This window comes from Tarenaya hassleriana, unplaced genomic scaffold, assembly GCF_000463585.1.
Source record: "Tarenaya hassleriana unplaced genomic scaffold, ASM46358v1 Cleome45, whole genome shotgun sequence".
Lineage (NCBI taxonomy): Eukaryota > Viridiplantae > Streptophyta > Magnoliopsida > Brassicales > Cleomaceae > Tarenaya > Tarenaya hassleriana.
Genome location: NW_010967219.1, coordinates 511,653 through 523,632, shown reverse-complemented (window position 1 = coordinate 523,632; position 11,980 = coordinate 511,653). Strand labels below are relative to the sequence as shown.

At 34.5% G+C, this 11,980-nt stretch overlaps 1 pseudogene; it reads right to left on the bottom strand.

The window, feature by feature from the left end:
- The window catches only part of LOC104825381, a 2,900-nt pseudogene extending 2,630 nt beyond the window's left edge, over positions 1-270 (bottom strand).
- Between the last annotated feature and the right edge of the window lie 11,710 nt (positions 271-11,980).

Sequence of the window (11,980 nt, the reverse complement as noted above, 5' to 3'; positions counted from 1 at the left end):
CCTTCGCCATCGAAGAGCCGACATCGGTGAACCAGAACGAGCCGGGCTCACAGAGCGAGACCGTGATCTTGACCGTGACGGCGAGAGACCCCTCAAAACTTCGTCTTTGAGAGCAGAGAAAAACCCATGTTTCCTCTCCATTACTGCGTCTTACGCTCCTCTTCGTCGTTTCCAAAAGTAACAGTGACGACGAAAACCCTAAAACCAAAGGGCAGAGAAAAGGAGAAACGACGGAGTGAGAAAGGGAGGGAGACAGAGAGACGCAGTGGAGAAGGGGAGTGAGTATCCATTTTAAGAGAGACCAAGAAAGAGAGTCGAGAAGTTACAATTTTGCCGTCTACTTTAGCAAAATTACGGTTTTAGTATATCCACGCGCTCGAAACTTACACGCGCCGTGGAAAAGGTTACTTCTGTAATTCCTCGCATGACCTGATTATTGGCCAAAGCATGGGAGACACGTGGCATTGAAAAATGGCGAGTGAGACTCACATGAGATTCGCAGACGGATGATGTTGGTCTGGCATTACCGAGTGTGGACGTTCCTTTTTTTTTTTGTGACAGTGAGTGCCGTAAAGTCTTGAGGCAAGAAAGATAAAAAATAAATTATAACTTGTTTCTTAAATATAATTTAGAAAATATTGATATTTTTTAATATATAATTAGATAAAATATTATTTATTAAGATATTAACATATAGAATTAATATTTTTTGGATTTTTCTATGAAGTTTAACATTACTTAGAATGTACCTTATATATTTTACAATTTTCATAGGAAACAATCTTTTTTATTCTTTTATAAATATTTTATTTTTATTAAAGAACATTATCATATAAAATATTCAACTATGTAAAAATTCTAAATTAAATATTAAAATTTTCAATTTATAAAAAAATATTATAAATTATTACCAAATTAATATATAAAAATCGAACTTTGAAATTTTAATATATTATATTTATAATGAATGTCACTCATTCCGCAGTTTTTAACGCTGCATCTATCAATATACAATGTTATGTTAGATTATCACATCATATTAAAATAAATAAAAATAAAATATTTTAAAATAAATTAATAAATTAATAACAAAATATTAAAATAAAACATTATATATATACACGTATACATATATATCTATATATATATATATATTCATTTATTTATTCCTCCGTGAACATCAAAGATAAGCCTATTACATGTTTTTTATTTTATACAAACAACGTGATATAATCTAATTTTACAAAAAGATAGATATCCTCTACAGTTTCAATAATGATATATGTCTATATGTTTATTTATTATCTGTAATGCCCGTAAACTGTATCTTATAATATTTGTATCGCATGAGCGATTTAAAATAAAATTCAATTCTAAAATTCTGCAGAAATTTAAAACTTTTCTTTTTTAGAATTAACGGAAGAAAAATATTCATGCATACGTATACATATATGATACATTATTTCAGATATAATTATATAGATGAGTGGTAGCAATAATAGTATTACAAACCATAAAAGACTATCATCGATGTAATACAAAACTATTCCCAAAAACATAAGTATATCATAATTACGTAACTATACATGATCGATAGGTGATAAGTTATCCAGGTCTCCGATGTTCGCTCCGTGGCTACTGCTACTTCCGATCTGAAATGTTGCGTAACAACGTCACAAGCTAATTGTTTAGAGAGTGAACTCGGGCGTAATCCGGAGTTCTAACTCTCATAGAATCAGGGAAAACAATACATATATATACATATATATATATATGCTAATAATCTAATAGATATGAATCGAAACATAGAATCACATGAATCCGGTCAACAATCACAATCAAGTGCGTACAACAAGTCGCATAATAGAATCCGTCAAATCATCTCTATACGCCTCATGCGTAGGTCAATATACTCCTCATATGCATCGCACAACAACCTCTCTCCTCAGAATCCATCCCTACCACAATCACCTGGATCTGGCATAATTATATTTTCTCTGCCCAAACACATCACCCACCCTAAAATCGATGTCATCTCTCGATGCTAGGCGTTTACCCCCTCTGATATTGATGTCACCTCTCAATATCAGAGTTCACCAGACATCGACTACAATCGACGCCATCGACTATAACGGGAGAGTCAGTCGCCGAAACTCCTCCTCGTCGACCATCCTCCACGGAAATACTTGTCATGTTCATGCCCGAACGTGCCAGAGTAAGTCCGTACCACCTTCTCGGGAGAATCGCGCAACCCAAATCTCAGGTATATAATGCCTCATCCTCGGGAGGATCGCTCCGTCCCGAAATTCACTTCGTCGTTAGCGGAAATATTGGCACGGTTACAAAGAACCGTATTTTCCTCATACACAATAGTTACCGATTCACACTCAGTGGGCTATCTATGTAAGTTATCGGGGTGCCCATATCCATCCTCATTCGGACATTGGCGCAATTATATCATCGCCATGATCATAATCATGTTCTGTATGGATGACATTCGATCTGGATCGGATGTCCCATGAATGGGACGCAATCTCGCAATCATCGTACTTTCAACCACATACATCCTTTTCTACAATCATACGACAGACATCAATTCAAACCCTTCCGAATTAATGTTAACGTCATGCTAGCTACCCCAATCACACGCGTTTATATAATTTATTTACTATATATGCATTCTCACTTGCGCAGTCTTTTAATTTATTTTTAATCATTTTTATATGTCTTTTCAGCTCATCACTTTAAATTTACCCAATTGTACCTCTGGTTTGACCTAATCTGCTCTCGGTCCGTCTGGATTATTTGTTGCAATGCTCTAGGATGATCCTTGATATGATATTTTGACCATATATTGATTCATTGGTTTATGAATGCATTACTTTTTCCGTTATATGATTGGCATGTTTGTTATATTTCGGTATCCTTGAGTCATTGCATGATGATTCTAAACTCTCTGGTCAATTGTCATTGTAGGAACAATGATGAATTAAGACCAACATGAGGTGTGATTTATGCATTGGATGCAAATCACAACCATGGATGCTCGTTGGGAACGAGTGATTGGATGACCTGTATGAGATTGTCACATGGACACGAGTCATGACTTGAATCTCATATATAGTAGTCCGTTCTTAGATCCTCAGACTTGAGATATCTAGAGTACCTGATATGAGGAGTAACATATCTTGATTTCGTCAAACGTCTTTTTTAACCGGATGATTATAAAGGCGTTGCTCATATACATTCACGAATCATATGGAGATAGTAGACATACAACACGGAACTTTTCACCTCCTTAACGAGAGAGATATCGTTGGGTCCCTCGTAAAAATCGGACTGTGAAAATGCGTGGTCACGCTATAGATGAAGTTTCATCTATTTTATCTAGGGCTGGGCGTTTCGGTTCGGTTCTTCAGAACCGGACCGAACCGAACCGTTAAAACGGTATTTTTCCCGACCCAAAATCGTTGTTATTTCCCGAACAGTACCATTTTTAGAGAACCGAATTTTCCCGGAACCAAACCGAACCGAACCGAACTTTAAAAATCCCGAAAAACCGAATATTTTAAAAGGAAATCTAACATTTTTTTAATAAAACCCGGAACCGAACCGAACCGAAACCGAAACCGAACCGAATACAATAAAAAAACCCGATTGGTACCTATTTTTGTAAAACCGAAAGAACTGAACCGATCAATTCTGTCCCGAACCCGAACCGTTTCCCGAAATGCCCACCCCTTATTTTATCAGTCGATTTGCCAAGACGAGAAAGCAGTTGAACTTGAAGGGTGGTTCAAACCATGCCCTTATTCAACATATGATATCGTGAGACAAAGGATAAACACTCGAGCTATAAATGCCTTGGTTAGATCTCCTCTAACTCAACTCTAGGTGAGTGGTCATGACGTCTTGCTAGAGGCTAACCATGACTTGTGGTTCGGAAAAAGTTTCTGAAGTCACTACCACTTAGAATAGGCCTACAGGGTCACACACCACTAAGGATGGACTTATACGTGAAGAATCCGAAGAATGGAATTGAGATTTGTCTGAAATGAGCATGAGAAAGTGTTCTCAGTGTGTTGGTCTGGAGCTGACCAAGTTTGGTCAGCCCCAGACCATGGTCAGTCCAGGAAGTTCAGACTCAGCTCTAGTCATCTTTCCAGGTCTGGTCCACCGGACCAAGTTTTGGTCAGCTTTGGACTAGATGCTAGGTCAGATGGACTAAGGGCTGAGTGCAGAGTCAGACCAGGAAGACCAAAGAAGACTTGGTCCGGCGGATTGGGATCTAGAAATCTTCCTTAATTCGGATTTAGGGTTTTCTAAGCCTATTTAAGTTTGAGATTTCGTCCAAATTTAGTAGAGCCGCCCCTAAAACTCAGAGAGATACCTTAGAACCCTAGAGAACCTGCTCTCTTCGATTTCTAACATCCCGGGATTAGATCTCATCTCTTTGAGTTATCCTTTTCTTCAAAAATTCTAGCAGATCTGTTCTAAAGCGTTTGGAATTCTTTTCGCCGGTGTGAATACGTGTAGAGGGACTGTAACTTCAGTCCTAGGTGATTAAAAACAGGCTTCGGATTGAGATTTGCTTCAAGTTTCATGGAGAACGAGGTAAGTATTGATTCCCTCGGTGATATACATGGTCTTTCAGATTTTGTACGTTTGGTTACGTGTGATGTTTGACTAGATTTACATTATCCTTTCACTGCATAAAACGTAGTAAACAAACCCTAGATCGATATGATCACATGCTAGGAACTCGTAGTGATCCCCAACACGGATAACCAGTTCGATTTATTTCGTGGTTTGTAGACTTATCTATCGTTCCATTTTAGGTGCAGACTACGTATGGTCCGGTCAGACCCGTATTTTCGGTTTAACTTTTCATTCCTCTCTTTTTCACTAGACCGGGTCAGTCTAATGTCTAGCCCGGCCGGTCTAGATGTTCTCTCCCTCACCCAACTCGTTCTGTGCATTTAGTCTTTTGGTCTCAATCATTTTTACTGGATCGGGTCGGTCTACCCTCAGACCGGACGATCCAACGTTGTTCTCCCTTCGGTCGGCTCGTTCTTTTCCCTTGGGCTCGTCTCTTCTCAGACCGGTCGGTCCAGACATTCGAATCGGTCGGTCTGGGATTCTTCGCCCATTGAGTCTCGTCTTTTCCGTCTGGGTCTGATTTCTTCGCAAACCGGTAGGTCCGGACTGATCGGTCTGGTCATTCTAGTTCGCCCTGGTTTTTCTGTGCTATGTCACGAAGGCTGGATCGACCCGGTATAATTCCATACCGATCGGTCTAACTTCGTCTTCAACCTCAAAGCTCCGCGATTTCTTCTGTAAACACTAGATCGGCCCGTCTCCTCCTAGACCGACACGGTCTAACCTTTGAACTACTCATAAAACACTCAAGCATACACGATTTGCTATGGATAATTCACCAAAACTCATAGATTTTCATGGATAACACGAATCAAACATCAAATATGCACGAATTACTCAAAACCCAAACTCCATGTCAACAAACTTTCGAATTAAACTCGAATTCACTCATCTTGGGTTTTGCTCGTACGTTGGGTGATGGATAGGAAGCTTGGTGATGCTCTTCTTACTCTGTGGAAGCCAAATAGAGTGTTAATTCTCGAGCGCACAGGGTGTGGTGTGTTTGAAGATGATGAAAAAGTGAAGAGGAAGAGGAGGGGTTAAGTAGAACTCGGATTTGGACTAATTTCGAGTTGAAATCCGGATCCAGGGTAGAAACATCGCGTCTTAGGGTCCCCTATGGTCGTAAAATCTGGTTTAGGTCGGAGATTTGCGAGTGCACATCGCTTTCATGTCGGATTTCGACCAAAAATCACGATTTGCTCGCTGCCCAGAACTCAGGCCAGTTGGTCTGGGTCTTCCGGAGTTGACTCAGTCTTAGCTTGGTTTGTCTGGTTTGCCGACAATCGGACCGCCGATCCAGACTTCTAAACCGGTCGGTCCAAACTTTTTTTTAAAAAATCTGAAAATCCGGGTTGTCATATGATGTCGCAAATCTAGGTGTATAAATTTGATCAAGTAATAATATCCTAGACTCAACAATTAACCGCAAGTGTACGGATTGTGTGTAGCAACTAGGGTCGAACACATGGACAAGTAAACAACTGAATCAGATTTCAATCCAAATATAGATCTAGAGAAAATATGAGAATGATGAGAATGTATCAAAAGCAAATAATAAAAACAAACGATAAACTATCAATGGCAAAACACTGTAGGCTTCGGGATTGCTTTACATGCAAGGGTCTTTCAAAAGATGCAAACTCAGTGGTTTATCTATCCGATTCAGGGAATTCAAGCTCTAAAGTAGATATTAACCCTCTCGAGTCTAACCTCACTATCCAGGTTTTATCCTACTAATCTCTCGATTCAATAGTCTAAAATCCTGGATGCATGAACGAATGGTATCATAATCCCTAGGCAAATATTCATCTCTCAATGCAATACTTGTTCTATTTATTGAGTTATTTCCAAGTTAGAATCTCATATGTCTATGCGAATTAAAACCCTAACTTCATTCAATCAAGTGGCCAACAAGATCAAACGCATTAAACGCAACTCAATAAACCGAATAGAATAAATAAAACCGCAAAGTCTGGAATTAGAAATCAAAGATCCCTACATAGCAAATCCCTAACCTACAGCAAAAGAACTACTCGCTAAACATCGAGACGTCAGGGTTCATATCAATACAACAAAACATCGTAAAATAGAAGGAAAGAAGAACGCTTAGTCGATTTCTCGGCTTCGTGATCTCCATCTTCTACTCCGATCTCTTGTTTCCTGATAAACGCCTCCTTTTGTGTGCTCTGGGGTGTGTTTTCTGATAAAAGTCTGAATGAATTTTGACCTAGAGGCTTTACCCTCTTATTTCCTTTCGGTTTGGGCAAAATTAGAAGTTTTTCCGAATCTGGGGGTCGAACCGATGTTTCGGCAAAGCCAAACCGATCGGTTACACTTTCTGAGCAATTTTCCAATTTCTGCGATGCCGAACCGATCGTTTCGTTCATCCCGAAACGATCGCTTTGTGTCTCTGAGCAGTTTCGACGGGCTTCTTGCTCCGATATCGGATTTGGATGTTTATGCGTAGATATTGAGAAGAGATTTCCAATGATGTAGAGAATGCATGTTTTGGACTTGTAGAGTGAAAGTTATTGGACTTGCAAATTCTGACGTTTTCTGAGCTTCACGTTTTTCCTGGAAACGCTCCAAATATTCTCGTTTCATCCGTGATGTTCCGTAGCCCATGTTTTCCACTCCTTTTGCTCTTTTTATACGTGAAAACCTGTTTAAACACCAAAGAACACAACCATGCAATGTCGAAGCCAAATGTGCTCAATGCCTACAAATATATAAAATAGAGTGAAATACGCTGGACGTCCTATATCAAAACGTCACCCAAAATACGTGTTATCATCGTACCTCAGTTCTCTAAAAAAAATATTTTTTAAACTATAGTAGAATTTTCAAATGTTATTAGAAATAAATCTTTAACAATATGTCTATCGAATTTATGATCCACAAAAATATTATATTTTTTAAAGTGAAGTATAATTAGAAATATTATTGAGGTAGATAATTATCGTAACTCCAACAAGTCGAATGATCTCGACCACGTATCTAAAATAAAATATTGTTAGGTTTGTAAAACTCAGTTTTTTAAAATTCGATTGTCATGTCACCTCTAAATTTTAGCGGCTATTGGAGCACGGTGAATTCGTGGAATATAACGACTTTGTACTCGGAAAAAGATTTTTCAAGAAAATTCAGATAGAGATATGATTATTTTTTTTGAATTGCGTCGAATTAGCTAATTCAAAACCCATATTTATACTATAAAGGATAATCATACGGTTGATAAAATCACCAAATTTTATTATGATATTATTCTGCATAATAATTTTTTTGCAAATATTATTGTGATTTGATTTTTTATATCAAATAAAAATATAAACTCAATATTATATAAATTTTGTATTTAAAGTTTTCTAAGATCTTATTCAGTCATGGATTATATCCGTTTTAATTCTATCAAAAAAACTCAAATCTAACAAATATTATTATAAATTATTTATTGGAATATTAAAAATATATAATTTAATATCTGATTAGAAAATATTATTATAACAAAGAAAATTCAAAATATTTATTGATTATTGCTATTGTAGTGCAGACAAAAAATTATCGACTAAACTTGAGTACGCTGAACTTTATTTGTAACTACAAAAATAAAAAGTAATTAAGATTGTTATTTGAAATTGACTTTTTCAGTCAACTAAGAGCAATATTTCTATGTAATTATCAATGCCCATTTTAAAATTCGGCCTAGTTATTTGGAGAATGTATATCAATAAAAATTAGGCCGGCGTACATATAAATATGGTTTATCACTAGAATATGAGAAATATAATTACATCGAATGTTAAATCTAAATATGATATTTATATTTATAGGTCTTTAACATTTCAGAAATATATTAAAATCTCAACTATATGTAAATTCTAATAAATATTCATCTTCTATAAATACATGAAAGCATATATATAGATGATGAGATATTTGTATTTTATATTAGATGATGAAGATAAAAAATCTATATTTGTATTTACAAGTATTTATATTTTAATTTTAGATGATGAGATAACCAAATAGAAGCTTTTTTTCTGATTCATTATATATCATAAATGATAACTTGTTTATATTTATATTTTATCTGTGAGACTAATATGCTGAATAATTTAATGATATATTTGTATTGGAATTAAAAATGAATAAAAATTAATAAAATTACAATTAATTTATGTTTTTATATAGATAATATATGTTCTAATATATGGATAATTAGGATTTTGCTGATATGTTTTGTAAAACTCAATTTTAATGTTTTTTATATACAATTAAACTATATATTTCATGTTTTCCAATCGAAATATATTTTAGGAAAATATTTATAAAAAGTTTTTTTAATGATTAAAGTGTTTCTTCAAGAGAAAGGAAACGGAAAAAGAAAGACCAATCTTTATCCGACAGAGAGAACAACCATATATGTGCATTTTGATTGTCTAATAGCGTAAAGATAGCAATTCTAAGAGAATACGGTTTTATTTATTTATTTATTTATTAATAAATAAATATCATTCATAATTTTATATTCCTTTTTCATTTTAATTTAATAAGACTTTAATTAATTCCACAATCCATAGGCTCGTCCTCACAAGTCATATCGGTATCACTAGGTGTATGTAACGTCAACATAATGAAAGATTTCGTGATAAGATTTTAACATAGTTTTATTACAACGATCTTGTCTTTCAGTATTATCATAGAGTATTAATGCGTGCGTGTAATAGAATATTAAAAAATATTTGATGTTAAATGTTTTTTTATGATAACCACATTTGATTAATCACAGGCACCCGTGGAAATTAATGCATGCAATCTCATAAAAAGCTTAATCATCGTATAAATGTAGAGTATAATTATATATGTTAACAACCAAGATACGTTGAAATAAATTTTAGAGACATATGGTAAATTATAAAACACTAAAATCAAATCATGTATAATAAAACGAACCTAAAAAAATTACTTTTACTGACATTATAAGATATGAATTGCAATAAAGATATTATAAAAATTAAATAAAAATGAATTATATATTTTTATATTTATCTATAATAATTTTTGACGTACCATCAGTGGGTCACGTTTTATTGAGTAAAATGACGTGTATAATTATTATTTAATGCAAAGAATAGATAACCTTATTGGGTTGATCAAATTGCCAATAAATCAAATTGAATTTTAAAATATTCCTTAACACGAATATATGAATTAAGATAAACAGATGTAATTGGACGAAATACTCATTATACTATCGGGATAAAATTTTAAATAAATTTGAAAGATAATCAAACAACTTGCATACATCTATCTATTAATATATAATATGAACAGATGCAATTATCTAATGCAAAAACAGAAAAGCAATTACAAATATTTATATAAGTTTATTCTTTGGTGGTCAAACCTTGTTATAAATTATGACCCGTCATATTCTATATAATCATTTATAATGATATTGAGTTTAAATATATAAAAATAAATCGAAATAAATAATTAATACATAATCATAAAAAACGAGGTGATCTAAAAGTAAAAAAAAAATACAATTATTAAAAATCAAAATTAATCGATTTAAAAAAATAAAATATAACAAAACTGCATTTAAAAAATAAATATTTTTAATAAAAACTTGAATCTAAAAATCGAAATAAACGTTTCTCGAATAAATATAATTTAAAAAATGAAAAAACTGAAATATAAAATATCCATAATAATAATAATAATAATAATAATCATGGGTTAGAAAGTTTTTCAAGGACTAATACATTAATCTGCATAAACTAAATACATGATGTGAATTAAAAATCGAAGTAGGGCAATTATAACTAAGATAAAGTTACAAGGAAGGTAAATAATTAAATTAGGCAATGATTATTACAGATAATTATTATGATAATTATGGTTTAAGCATTGAGGAACAAAGACCAGCCCCCACGTGAATGCCTTCGAAGTTTGCTTCCGATGGTCAAAAGAAAGGGTGGAAAAACACACACACAGACACAGACAGACGCGTTAACTTTTTTAGTGTGAGGGGTTACAGCGAAGCCTGCCTTTATTTATTTATTTATTATAAGGAATATAAAATGTCTGTGAAATAAAAATAATAATACAATAAAAAATGCACGATGGGACATTAGTCCTATGTTTTAATGCGCTTTGATATCTACGACGAAATGGATATTTTATTATATATTTAAACATGTCAAAATTTCGGAAGTGAAAGTACCGGGAGGCATAACTTTTTATATTATTTTTAGATTTATACGTTAGTATTTCATTTTTACATATTTCAATATATAAATTTAATTTTATACGTATAATAATATTTTAAATCTATAAAAATATTATGTGTGTATATATATGTGTTGGGTTTCGCTACGGGTTCCTAGCATGCGATCATATCGATCTAGGGTTTAGTTTACTAGGTTTCATACAGCGGAAGAAAGATCTAAACCTAGTCAAACATCACACACAACCAAACCTGCAAAACCCCGAACAGATCGTGTATATCACCGTGAGAATCGAATACTTACCTCTTTCTTGAAGAAACGGAAGTAGGAGTCGATCCGGGGCCTGTTTAATCACCTAGGACTAAAGTTACAGTCCCTCTACACGTATCCACACCGACGGAAAAGATTCCAAACGCTTTTGGAACCGATCTGCTAGGATCTGTGAAGTATATGAAGTGTGATCTAATCCCGGGAGCTAGAACTATTAAAGAAACGATTTCTTCTGAGTTTTTGCTCTGTCTTAGGGTTCTGAAAGTGAGTTCTTCACTTAGGACGGCGTCCAACACCTCCTTATAAGTTAGAAACACTAATTCTTGTGAAAAGAGACTTTTTCCGAGTATTGACTCGGTCCGAGTCAGAACTCTGACTCGGTCGAGTCAGAACGAATCAGCCCAAGCCCATTGTAAACTCTTGACTCGACCCATTGAGTATTGACTCTGTCCGAGTCAAAACTTTGACTCGGTCCGAGTCAAAACATCAGCAAGCCCAAGACACTTTCTGGGCTTTGACTCGCATGGAACTAACTCGGTCTGAGTCAGAAGGCTGAAACCGTCCCGACACTCTGATTTGATCCGAAAACCGTTTTTCTGACCAAATCCAAATCTTCCTTTCTGATACTTCACATATAAGTCCATCCCTAATGGTGTGTGACCTTGTAGGCCCATTCGCAGTGGCAGCAACCTCGAGAACCATTACCGATCCATTGTTGACTGATAATATTATTAACTTCATAATTTCTAGAAAACATGTCAAAATAAATCTTTCTTTATATTATTAGAAAGCTTTTTCTAATATCTATGCATAGA